Source organism: Cyanistes caeruleus, chromosome 6 (assembly GCF_971803275.1).
Source record: "Cyanistes caeruleus chromosome 6, bCyaCae1.hap1.1, whole genome shotgun sequence".
NCBI lineage: Eukaryota > Metazoa > Chordata > Aves > Passeriformes > Paridae > Cyanistes > Cyanistes caeruleus.
The window spans coordinates 55,311,024-55,325,121 of record NC_141706.1 but is presented as its reverse complement, the minus strand read 5'-3'; positions in this window follow the sequence as shown (position 1 = coordinate 55,325,121).

The window sequence follows — 14,098 nt, the reverse complement described above, 5'->3', positions numbered from 1 at the left end:
GGTAAGAATTTAGGGGACAAAAGAGACTGACTCCAGAAAAATCAGTGTGAGCTTCACTGATGTCAAGTGACCAGGACCTGGTAAATGTATTCTGCTCCTACATATTTGATTGTCTTTATTCTTTGTATGCATACTAATGATGAGATTTCTCAGTGTTCATGTATGCACAGCATTTATTTATTGTTCTCAAAATTTAGGACTTTGATAGGAAATGTTCATTCTTTAGGCACAGTTTACATAAAGGAGGACCATTGTCTGCCAGTCATGGAACCATGTCCCTTTGGAGCCCCACAGTTCATAATGAGACACAAAACTCCAAAGCAGATGTGTGTGAGATTAAATATTTCTTTACATAGAGTAAAATATCCCAATTTTCTAAAATTTCTAGAGTCCCATTTTTTTTTCCTTTTCAGACAATTTTCAGGCTTCTTTCTTTTCCCCCTTATAAATATTTCTTAAAATATTCAGTGATTTTGGTTGGACTTTTTGAACTTGTTCTTTTAATCCCTTACAAGTGCTAAGGTTTTCCACCATTACACAGAATGAAAACAATAATACAAACTATATAAGCACTAAAAAAAAAAATGCACCCTGCATGTACAGAACATTTTCCAGGCTGAGAAGCAAAAAGATGTGACCAAAGAGCCACATCTGGAATAAGGGGTTTTGGGAGACAGGTTATTTTTGCTATAACATCAGAGTATAATGCAGCAGGCTATGGGCTGCCTGTTCTGATAGCATGATTTATTCCTGCTCTTCTGGTGTCACCAACTCTACTCTCACTGCAGATGATTACAGTACAAAATCATTTAAGGTTACAAAACCCTGCTCAATCAATACTATTCAGTCCAGCAGCTCAAGGGTGTAAACAAAAAAACCAAAAAAACTGTATCAACTGTTCTCTCTTCTACTGTATATATTTAAATTGGACCTTGGGATGACCATTTATTACAGTGCATGTTATGGCCTCCCAAAAATAAATGACTTTTTGACACAAACTTTCAGGCTTTCTAAATCCAGCTTCCACACTGCTTGAGGCTAGAAATTTCATCTAAATATTATTGAATTCCAGCACAACATTAGCATGAAGAGATATTTACAATAACACAGCCATTACAACTCAATCAAAAGCTGATTTCAGCCAGAATTATGCAGAATTAAATCTTGCAGGATTCAAATTATTAAAAATCTGAGACTCAATAAAGTGTGGTCTAGAAGTCCCATTTATCAAGGGAGCAGAAGTGCTCCTACAGTTATAGTGACTTTTTCATATATATTCTGCAAGAATTTGCATGCATTTTAAAACATTTGAGTTTAATTCTTATAGAAATCAAGTAACTATACCATATTTATATGGCAGTAGGAGCCAAGAGAGAATAATTTCTTTATGTTTTCCTTTTTACATATCAAATTTTAAATATGTTTTTAAGGGGGAAAAAAGGATTTATTTTTTTTTCTGGTTCCCACTAGGTATAAAAACATTAATCCAAAATTCAGGAAATATATGCTTGGTTCCAATAAAACTGAAGCAACACACTGTTAAAAGTAGCTAGAATGAATTCAAAGCAACAATTAAAAAGAACATTGCTAGGCAGATAATGTACTGAAAATAATCTCTCACTTATTATAGTTGACCAGAGCAATTGTTTTCAAAATTCAGTATATTCATTTTGGCCTTTTTCCAACTCATCAGCTACAAGCAGGGTCAGAGTCCAGTTCTCAATAGTAAGGCACATCTCACTCCATATGCTCTGCATAGCCCCCTCCTCTTTCCACTTCCCACCCAAATCCTTTGAACAAAACATCCCGTGAATAATTTCAGTATTTCTCATTGACTTGTTTAATGTGTGATGGATGAAGTCCTGGCACCTGCCTCACTGTGAATCCTTTTCATCACTTGCTTCTTTCCAAACCACAGCACTAAGATCCTAATCCATGTGCCCTATGTTCACAGGAAAACCCAAAGCCTGTCTTGGCCCTTATGAGGACAAGAAGTAAAGGAATGGATCTTTAGTCAGTGACTTCAACACTCATATTTCACCAGCTGAACACTTAGTTACAGAATAGCAAAACTGATCTAAAAGCAGAAGGTTTCAATTCCCCTGGTTTTCCCCCTCCTCTAGAAATGATGTTAACTGTATTTCTAAATTCTAATTGGTTTTTTATTAAACAGATGTAGAAGCAATGTCACATACAGAAGCTAACTACTCAGTCTGAATACTTCTCTAATTCGAGAGATTACTGAGAATCACCACTGGCAGCGTTGAAATATCAGCTTTCATTCCTTTGTCATGGCTCATTTTATGGTACCAAAATAGTCTAAATAACCAAAAACTACATTATCTACTGACGCCAAAAGAAAACGTCCCGAGCATCTTCACCAATTATTCTGTCACTGAGAAATTTCCTAGGGAATTAAAGAACTGAGTTGCCTTCTTCCTAACCCAAGCTGGCCATGAGATCAGGTCATAGTAAAAGCTACAGTCTAAAGTAAACCCTGTAAGCAGCACCCATAGCTCTCTAGGCAGGACAAGATCAGTCATGGACCCCCTTCCCAAACACTCTCATCCAGTCCCTGTCTTTTCTCCCACAGCAGACACTGCTAACACAGCATCTCCAAGAAATGTCTTTGCAAACACAGCTGTCAGCAGCTGTGCTGTTTTCATGGAACCAGTTTCTCCAGTTCTGTCATCATACAACAGCTTCTTCACATGCAGTGCCACTACTCTGCAATTTACACTTCATGAAGATCTGATCTCAGAATTTCTGCTCTCATGACTAGAGAGAGAGGATTTGGATCCAATTTGCTGTATTCTAGCTCTGATTTCATTCTTATTCAAAATTAATTTCAAATTGACCAATAATTCTTTAAGTAAACTCCTCAAAATTAAAAGGAAATAAGCTTAGTCAGCAGTACGAACAATCCAACAGCTAAACCACCACTAAGAAGAGGTGTTAAAACACCATCTGTAGATATATTTAAAAAGGGATTATAGGGTACACTGAAGATTAGATGATCTAACATCCCTTCTAGTTGTAATCTCTGATTCCATTGTTCAGTTGGCTTAACAAAGCATACCCATATTAAAGGCAGTCCTATAACATCCAATAGTGAAGCATTTTTCAGGCAAAATTGTCATTAACTGAACAAAAAAACAGTCCTACCACTCGCCAGGCATTTGAGCTTTTGCTTTTGACCCACCAGCCTGAAATTATGTATACTTCACTCAGGTGTAATGAAACCACTTTTATTTTTAAATTAAAACTGCATTTTGCTGAACACATAAGAGGGAAAAATGTTACATAGTATCGACCAAAATTTGACTTTGATTTGAGATACAGAACGCCATTCATGTTAATGGAAGCTACAGGGGCACATCTAAAGGCAGAATTTTCCTTTACATGATAATATAAAATTATACAGCAGAAGAAGGTGAAAAACTAAAATAAGGAATTAAGTAATTTAAAAGTAGAGGTTGCAATTTCTATCTGAATTTGAATGTCTACAATTGAAAGTACGTTATGTTCTTTGACATGTCCAAAGAAAAGTGATTATTTTCAACTCAGGGAATGTATTTTAATGTCACTTAAAATTTATGCTATAACAAACTTCACAAATGAGCCTTTCCTCAAAGAAGAGATTGTTTCTTTCTATTGATTTTTTTGTTGTTGTTTTTATTTCCCAGGAGATCTCTTAAATAAAATGGTAACATTAGTACATGGGAAGTATGTGTGCACGTAGGTGCATGTGTGTATGCATCAGGGAGAGGAAATTTTCTTCTAGAGTAAATAAAAAATTCTGCAAAATCTGTAAATCCCATTTACAAAAGCTAATACTTTTAATAGTCTTTACTATGGATGGGAAGAAAGTTTCATTCACAAATGGACAAATGAATTAAGACATACTTAAACATAATTAGTGTTAATTGCAAGTATACAAAGATCTAATTCAGCTATTCCTTATGCAAGTACCAAGTCAAAAACAATGCATCAAGGAATCATCTCTATTATTTTTTGCCCATTATATTTCTACAATTATCAAATGAATTCTTGAAATATAATTTATTCATATAAAGATGTAAATTTTATTGCTAAATCTTTCACATCCAGTGTTCCCCAAAGTGCTTTATAAACCAGTACTGCAGGCATTTGTGGACATTGGAAATTATCACCAGAATTTTGCATTGAAAATAATAGCTTGATTTATCGTAAGGGGAAAACACCACCAAGAGGAAAGTAGATTCAAATTTCCCTCTCAACACTAAAGAAAAAGGAGGGTTTTTTCTTTATTTGAGCAGTCAGCACTGATGGATGGGGCATAGCTCAGTGTCTGGAAGGCTGGGACCTTTTTGTTCCTGAAATGCAGCCTGCAACACCCCAGACTTCAAATGGTGGAAGAATGAAAACCAGTAAACTTGAGATGAGCCCAGTCTTTTTTAATGATGATCCATCATCAAAAAAGACAGCCCTTCCATCCTGGTATAAATATGCTGAATCTAGTGAAAACAGGGAGAGAACATGACTTTTTCACATTTGCACAGCACTTACCAAAGATATTTTTGAAGATGAGTAATGCAAACAAGGTAAAATTCTCATTTAAATCGATGGGGAAGATCTATGTAGGATCAGCTATAATAATTATATTATTATCAAAGTTTATGCTGGTCCATCTCAACTGAGTTGCTTTCTGATAGTTAAAAAAAATAAAAGGTAAAAAATCGTTCCATAGAATTTTTATTAAACAATTCACAACAAATAGAGGGACAGAAGTTCTGTTAATAGAAAATGAATAAAAAACTAATGAAAGTTCTGTTAAATAAATGAATTAGCACCTCTTAAATAAAATAAGAATATTCTCTGCTAAATACAGTATTACTAGAAAAATGAATTTATTTCTTTCTTTTCAATTTTCCAGTATTATCTTTTCTACCCTTCAGAAGACCAAATTATTTCCTTTTCTTTCAGGAAAAAAGAGAGATAGAGAGCTTTAGAGTCAATTGTCAATACTCATCCTGACTTTGACTACTTTTAAGGACTGTCAATTCACCAAGCTTCATTTACATCTAGATCATTTTCCTGGACTTTAACCCGGGTCATTCGTAAATGTTATGAAAATTACTCTGTATGATATATTACTTATTTTAATCAAATACATTTTTTTCTAATTGTCACTGCTATGGCAAACTCACAGGGGATGGTCTGACTTGTGTACATTTCTGACAGTGAAATCGGTAACAACAGCTGCTTTGTGCCAGCCAGCGCATGTACCGTACCTCTCAAGCCTTGTCATTCACATCTCCCCTAATTACCAAACATCTGCTTTCCATTTCCATTAACACTGCACTACCAGCTTGTCTAGTTTAATACCAATGACTCTTGACCTCCCCCAAGGAAGACACTTTCTGTCAAAATTCCCCCAAAAGAAAGCAGCTCGGCACACTAAATTTGTATTAAAAAAAAAAAAAAAAAAAGAAAATCCACAAAACACTTCCCCAAGGAAAAGCCTCCTGCAATCAGATAAATAAGATTAAAAGTAATCTTGAACAAAGCAAACATCCCTTGCAAATTGTGCTTTATGTCTCGAAGAAGCTTAAATTCTTAAAGGCCAGGAACATGAATATTCAAGTGTAATATCCAAAGCAATGGGTTACATGACAGGTTACAGCAGCAGCCTATAGGTTAGGGTGACTGCATTTCTGGCAAATATAAAACTATTATCTGTAATGATATCTGTCTGCTTAAATAGAGACCATAATGGAAGGTCCCAACTGCCTCTATTATTTTTTTAATTATAGGTTATTATAATGGTGTTAATGTTCACTGGTTAATCCGGGATGCTAAAATTCAAAAGAATTATGACTCTATAACTTAGAGCAATTCTTTTTCTTTATTCCAGGTTGCGATCTCATAAAAATTTATTCCTATTTGGAAATCAGATGGTACTTAAAATATTTAACAGCTTCATTTTGTTTTCAAGTTACAGTACACTATAAAAGTACAAGAATTTAAAAAAAAAATTAAAAATGGGGAATATTTTCAAGTGATTGTAGAATATAATCATTGCCCTCACAATCACAGAGAAGTCTACATTTCTCTTAGCCTTGATGACATATTTACCCTGGACAAATGACACAATTTAAGACAATGTGTTTCTCAAATTTGAGGGTTATATAGACAATATATATAATTTTGATAACCAATGTGAAGAAAATCAGAGTCTCTCCCAAATTCACAATTGTGATCTAAAATCTTTTTCTTCTACTCCAAAGTTTTCCATACAGTTACCTCATTAGTTGTGAGGCAAATAACCACAATATAACCAGGCATTTATTTGCCTCCATAATCCAGTATTGCAATTCCTTAAAATCTTGGCATTGGTTCATTGCCCTTTACAGAATAGATATTTCCCACTAGGGGAATGGACGCTCAGGAGAGGTTTGCCCTACCAAAAACACAATTCTAGAACACAGTCCTCAAATCTCTCACATATTAAATGTTTAAGTTTATTAACAAATAGGAAAGATAGAGTGTTGATGAAAGGAGAATGAAAACTAAAGCGTAAAATCATCAGGAGATGATGATACAACTTCTTGTAATTTGTACCAGTAAGTATAAAAGGATTCAAAGTACTTTACTGCAGGAAATCTGCATTGGTATCAGCTCAGTGGCAGGGGATACCACCATGGACAATGAAACAAAAGAGATTTGAAGAGAGGAGTTTGTTTGGGAGGGTGGTGTTCAGTGTATTTTGGCTGCTTTTTCGATAAGAAAAGAAAGTGACAAGATAAAATGCTGGAAAAATTAAGTTAAAAATGTGAGGTTTCAGTGTATAGTATCTTCCTGTCAGCCTCCCTGAAGAACCTATCACAGAAAAACAGTTTAACGGAAAGAGAAAAAAATGATCTTTTAATCTCAACAATAAAAGCATTCCAGCCTTTGTATCTGCTGACTTACAAAAAAGTGCTTTCTAGCAACAAAAGATGGAGCAGTAATTACATAAATCTCTTCATTCTTGATGAAGACACAATGGAGTATAAGGAAATCAATAGTGTTTCTGCTGTAATTCTGGTTTTTATTATGAGCTGAAAGCAAACTTGTTAAAATTGGATTCTGCTGCTTGTGTGTGTATGCCTGTGTGTATGGAAAAAAAAAAAAAAAAAGAAATAAGATCCAACAACACCAAAGCAAGAACATGCAGCTTTTAAAAGCATATAATTTTTTTCCTATAATACTTGTAAGACTTATGATGCTGTGAAATCTTACATTAGGAAATGGGTATTATAAGAGCAATTTAGTATTTTACATATATCTTGAAAAATTGATAGTAGCATAAAAAACACAGTTTTAGTGGTTGTTCTGCAGACAGCCAAAATGCCTAAAGGTTACCAACAAAATTGAAATCCATGTATTAAGTAAACTAAATGCACCCTGAAGTCAAATGTTTCCACCTTATTTTCAATAAATTGGCTGTAATGATTTTATCCCACAACATACATTTATAATACATGCCGCTCAAGAATGAGTAATACTGTTGATTTTGCAAAGAAAAGGTGGAAATTATTGCATTTAAAAATAATTAATAGATGGGTCTGCATACCTTTGAATTAAATTAAAAGAAAAATATTTCTTTTTTGTGGAGATGATTGCATTCATATCCTGTTTGGTGTGAAAAGTAGATTCCAAAAAGCTTTTAACTAATTTGTTCAATTTGTTTCAAAGCCAACATGAATAGGCTTGGTGCAAATTCAGATTCATTAAAACTTAATTAATATGCATCATTATGCAAATGAGGTTGCAGTTAATGAGTTCTTAAAAGAAGCTTTCTTTAATTAGTTCAGTTTTAATGGCATCATCATTTATCTGACTTGTTTTTAAAGCCACATGACATACAAAAAGTGACCATCCTCTACAATGTTGCAGTTTTCTGTTTCCTAATTGTGTTTCATCTTAATTCTTTAATGCTGAAAACTTTGAAAAAGTTAAATGTTTTGATGTTCAGTTCTACTGAATGTTATTTCAATTAAAAATACACTGTTTTGTTTAGACTAGAGATATGTCTCTCTTCTTTTTAGTTATTTTTGCCTCCTATTATCTAGACACTTGTTTTTCAACGTACATGCAGGAAAAGCAAGATATGTAACTATCAGTCTTTAAACTCTGGGATGATTTAGTCTATGCATTATTAGTGGAGTTCACAAGGTTGTATCTATATTGCAAGACTTTACTAAAAGAGGAGAGTTTATTGAAAAGTAGTACTACGAGAAGAATCAGAGGATTAGTACAGGTGCGAAACAAAACAGGTTAAACAATTGTCGGGAGAACTGAAAAGACAAAAGCAATGTAGTTACACATTTCTGTAGTTCCCAATCTGGAAGCTTCAGAAATATAATAAGTTTTAAAACATCTTTAAATCTACAAAATATTGTGCTACATAATTACAATTATGTTTTGACAAGCTTTCTTCAGAATGTAAGTTCTTTGCAGGGAAAAATTATAAGTCTTTTACAAAGGTGTCATTTGCAATACAGCAGAGTGATTCTTAGAGTATGAGACTTGCAGCATCTCTGCAATGAGCTAGTCTGGCCACCTGCCTTTGGGGAGCACGTGCAATCATGCAATTTCTTGTTTGAACCTCAAAACATTTACAGCTTGGGCTCTAGGAAAGAGAAATACTGCTTGCAGTGAGACTAAACTCTGCAGACATATTCTTGAAACAAAGGTAATTCAGTGCTGGCCTGAAAATAATGGTTACAGTTTGTAAGCAACTGGAGCATTTGAGGTTGACTCAAAAAATATGCAGCTATGCTTTGCATTTATTTACAACTCTGGTTCAGGTAGGCAGGTTGATTGTATCAATAAGAATTACCAAATAAGAACTTTGAATGCCCTTTATATTTTGTTTATTCATGTTCACCTAAACCAGAAATAATTTATGCCAACAGAAAGACTCCTAATGTTTCCAGTGACCTCTGGATCAGGCTTTTGGAATATCACATGTTAAAGGAAAACAGGACTCCACACAGCTGTGCTTTCTGTTCAAATCTGTAGAGCTGCTTGCATGAGCAAGGACAATTTACCTTACTACATAGGTGAGGATCAGACATGTGGTAGAGAATTCATCTTACCTTCATTACCCACTGTCAGCAGTGGTTTTCTTTTCTTACTGCTCCTCATACAACAGCAGACCACCAAAGAAGCTGAAGAGATGGAACAACAACAGGCAATTGACACTTGGGTGGTTTGGCTCTAGTGTACATAACACAGAACCCCACATCTTTAAGACTGGTTGTAATGTGCAAGGATTAATCTGGTGAGATTGTACCATGCAAAGACCATCTGGGGAAAGGGACAGAGGTGATTATGGCACTCTGGTAGAAAATACAGTAAAGGAAGTGGGAGAATATAGGATCTAAGCAGAGGAAGAGCTCACATATAGAAGCAGGTAAAACATGAATGGTACAGAGGAAACTAGAATATCACTAGCTGGCACTTACGAAGTATTTGGAATTCAAGTGGTTTAAGTGACAAAAGGGAACTGAGATGTTGTTGTAACACAGGGCAGAAATTCCAGTATTTTGCCATTTCACTAGGTTTTGCAGATACAGCAAGTGGAAATAGTGCATCAGCTCCAGCTTTCCGTCGCATCTGGACTTGGCTTGGAGAGCAGCAGCAGTATTTTGGGTGTAATTCTCAAACAGCTGGACAGACCCATCAGAAGTGTCCAACACAGATCTACTCCATCTTCTGTGGAAAGTCTACTATGATTTTTTTTCTTGTCACCCATGTGTCATCATTTTCTACCTTCACATTGAAACAAATCAGGAAAGCTGCACTAGTTACCTTCAGACATTTTAAATGCAAAATTCCTAGTCAAACATTTTCAGAGATAAATGGGTACAGATTATGATTTATAGGTGTTTTTCTTCCTGGACAGCAAGGTTCAGTTACTCAAATTGTGGTACATTAGACTTCCATGAGCACTTTGCACGGAAGTAGAAAATGAAATCCCTTCTGCAGACATGTGAGGATGTGTTCTGTTTTACCTGTCATAAGCTCCTCCATCTGAGAATGCAACAGGGGTTAAAAGCTGCAAATTTTGTCACTTGAAAGAGCAGAGGACTCGACAAATACAGGATTGGTGGATAAAAGCCAACAATTTCCAGGTACCAACTGCTACACTGATCATATTTCCACTGTTGCAAACTTTTCTGTGTCTGTGCCTTTTTAATAATTGCCAAACACTGATATTAAATTGCAAACATTTTGACAGGGCAAGTTCCCCTTCTCTCTTTTATTCCTCTTCTCATATAAATATTGCAACTAATTAACATCATTTCTATAAGAGAAATAGAGTTCCTCCACCCACAAGTTGTTCTATCATTTGAAGCTTGGGTCAAATATCTAAAATGTCACACTATAATCATTAAATTGATGTTTTAATCCTCCTTAATATATGACAGAAACGAGCTGTCAATTACGAGAGAAATATTGGCATTTTATTCCTGACATAATTTTCAAAGCAAGGAATAAAACACCAATTAAACAACAATTATACACTAAGGTACGACATGTTATATATTTGACATACAGTAAAATAATTAAAAAAATAATTTCTCACTAATAGTAAGGAGACTAGGAGTTTATTAAGAACATCAATTACCTCTTGTCTTGATTCTATCTCTGTACACCTTAATACTCTAGTGGGAGTTATGGCCCAAAACTACAAGCCTCAAGTTAGGAATAGAGGAAAAATATTCAGGAAATGTTAGGGGAGGCAGTGACTGATTTCTGAGCTTAGCTCTGGGGAATTCCAACAAGGATAGAAGTCTTACTGCAGGGACAGAGACAGAAGGAGAAAAAAATACAAGCAGAGATTAAAATAAGATGACTAATTTTAGGAAAGTTACTTCCATGTACCAGTGCCTCTTCTTTGATCATGACTTCTTTTAAATTACAGCACCAGTCAATCTGTCCTTGCACACTTAGGAAGTGTCTCCTTAGATGCAAGGAAAATGCTGTACCAGCAAAACACATAATTCCAGGGGATTCATCTCTGCTGGATTCCCAGCAGAGCAGTGAGAGAGGAATCTGCCATTAGCACCAGCTGTGTGTGTACCCCACAATCGCTCTCTAGTGATTGCAGGGAAAAGCCAAGCATTGGTTGAACTCGGTTGTATCTTTCATTTTAGAGACAGCAAATGGCTATTATGTGTCAGGTCCTTCACCACTTCCAATGCCAGCTCTTTTTGAGAAAGCTTCCTTGGATCAGCTTGAATGAAACCTTTCTTCATGGGGGACTGACTACAGAATGAGAAAATCTGCCTGTGAACCTAGGGTAGCTAGGATTGCTACATCCTCCCCAAATCTCACAAACCAATATTAGAAGACTTTTTTTTGCAGGAGGGATTTCAGAGGATGGTTTTAAAAGGGTAAAAAAATTTAGAATCCATGTTAATTTGCTTTTATAAGTTCATCACTGACTTTCACTGAGACCAGAACTAGGCCTAATTTTTAAACATCAAATAAGGTATTTCCTAAAGGCTGTTATTCTTTAATTATAATTTTATTTTTCATTTTCTGCAGTGGACAATAACAGGTAAAATTCCAACCTCAGACTTCACATATTGCATAAAAGTTCTCAGTTAGAAGTCCAAGAATGTCTTGCAAAATTTATTCAGTAGGGTACAGCCAACAAAGTCCTGTATTCAGAAACCACACTCCACATTGGATGAGTTATATTTATATTCAGCTGAGAGCTTCATTATCTTTCTGAAGGTGGTAGAAAATCTTAATCTGAACTGTAATCAGTCCCTAGACTATCATTAGTGTCTTTCAAGTATGGATAAGAAATATTAATTCTGATTTTATGCTCAAGTAAATCTAGTGGAAACTTGTGTGAAAGCATGCAGGCTGAGTTATCATGGTTCCAAACATCGCCATCCACCAGCTGAGTCCTGGTAACCCACCACTTGTGTACTCCAAACTATCCCAACTACAAAAGAATAGAATTTGGGTTGATTGGTTGGTTGTTTTTTGGAGATTTTTTTGTATGCTACTCTGTGAGCAATCAATTACTCATTATTGCTGTAACTAATCAACTCCTTTGGACACAGTGACAATATCACCACACTTCCATTTTTTGTTTTGAATTTTTCAGTAAATCAGACTTCTTAATTTACATTAAAGCAAGAGAGAGTTGGTGTCCCTTGATTGTACCCTCAATTTTGTCATCATTTTCCTCTGGTGAAACTGACAATGATTTGGCAAACATCCTCAGATACCACCTCCATTACAAACCCCTACAATCTTTTTCCATTGAAATAGCTTTTTCTCAGGAGTGATACCCTTTCTCAGCCTGGATGCCCTCAGGTGATTTCTCTTAGCAAATACCTTTCCTCTTTTCGCCTATAAACATCCTATTTGTAGGTGTCATTTCCCTCACAACTCACAGGCTAGCCAAAAAATCCCCAAAATACATTTTTATTTATGACGCACCCAAGAAAACTTTGTGTATCTAGTTGTAAAACACTGTAAGGGGTAAGCAGTAAATAGGAAAGAGAACATAAAACTGATGAGCACTTACCCTCTATTCCCTACTGATGCTTCTACTTAGCCCTGCTTAGCATTTCAATCTATATAAAGTCAATGGGCCATATAACCTTCTTCTATATACGCTAACCAATTAACATTATTCTTTAATAGGAAGAAGTTTAGGGAGTTCTTTTTTCCAGTTTGCTTCAAAGTAGCATTGTTACTAAACAGTGGTGATGAGTGCAAGAAGATGCACTTTCTTTATGAAGACAACTGATGTTAAAACTACTGAAAAACTTGCATTTATTTTTTATAAGAGAATCTCTTAAGTAATAGATTCTTAGTAGTAAGTAAATGTTCTATATACCTGTAAAAAAGTTGCGGGAAAATATTTCATTTCCAGACTACTTAAGGAACCATCAAGTTAAAAATTTTAAAAAGATGCAGGAAGGTATGGTAAAGTAAAAGGGATTCTGTCAGGTTTTACCTTGCTTGTCTTTCTTTTTTCCTTTTTTATTTTTTTTTGGTCTTGTTTGGGCAATAAAAATATTTTTTTTGTCCACTTTAGTTCAGAGGGTGTTTAAAACTCTTTGCTTGCATTTGTTCAAGCACAAAAATAACGCTTGTTTGCTTGCAAACCCTTCAAAGGAAACAGATTGCATAGTTCTGGAGGTGAGGTTGCATTTGGGGATTTGGAGCGGGTTTTTTTCTTTTTTTTTTTTTCCTCCCAAGTCTCTAAGGTTGGATTACTTTCAAGGAAATTTATCTTTTGAAGCCCAGATTCAGCAATTTTAGTTGGTACAATCATTTCAATATTCTTTTCATCTTACTACTTCAGTATGATACCACAACAATTTTAAAATGTGTATTTAATAACACCCAAAACCAGGGCCCAATTTACATCATCTTTGCTCATTCTAATCTCTAATTATGCTTTTTAAGGCTTCATTGTGGAGTCTGTCAACTATACCATCCTGAAGAAGGACACAGTACCTCAACAGTGAGAAAGTGACCCAGCATCTTGAATCAGAAACCAGATCTGAACCCACACTCTCTGTTTAGTAAGTATTTCTGGAACATTTTTTCATACCAGGGAGATGTTTGCCTGCACCTGCCCTTCAGAAGCAAACACCTATGCTTCTCAAGATTCTTCTCCAGAGTCTTCCCACCTGTTCTTTACTTTTAAAGTAGTAAATGGCAAATGCAGCAACAGGGAATAGGTGAGATTCTTCCCTCATGTGTGAAGGATGTAATGTTAAAAAGGAGCAATGTACTCTGGTTGTCTTCCCATTGGCTTTTTGTGTTCACCATGAGCAGCTACACCAATCATTTAGATGTGGAGTAGGAGAAATGACAAAGCTAATTAAGGTTTGGTGAGGGTTAATAAACTGATATTGCAGAAAACTGATGAATCAATTTAATAACACAGCAGAGAGGCCAAAATTCATTAATTCTGACCACTAAAACTTAAACAGGAAGGTCTAATATTTATTGAACATTTAGTAAAGAGGAGAAGAAGTAAATTCCAGGAAAAGTGTCAATAAGGATAATACAATTTATTGGATTA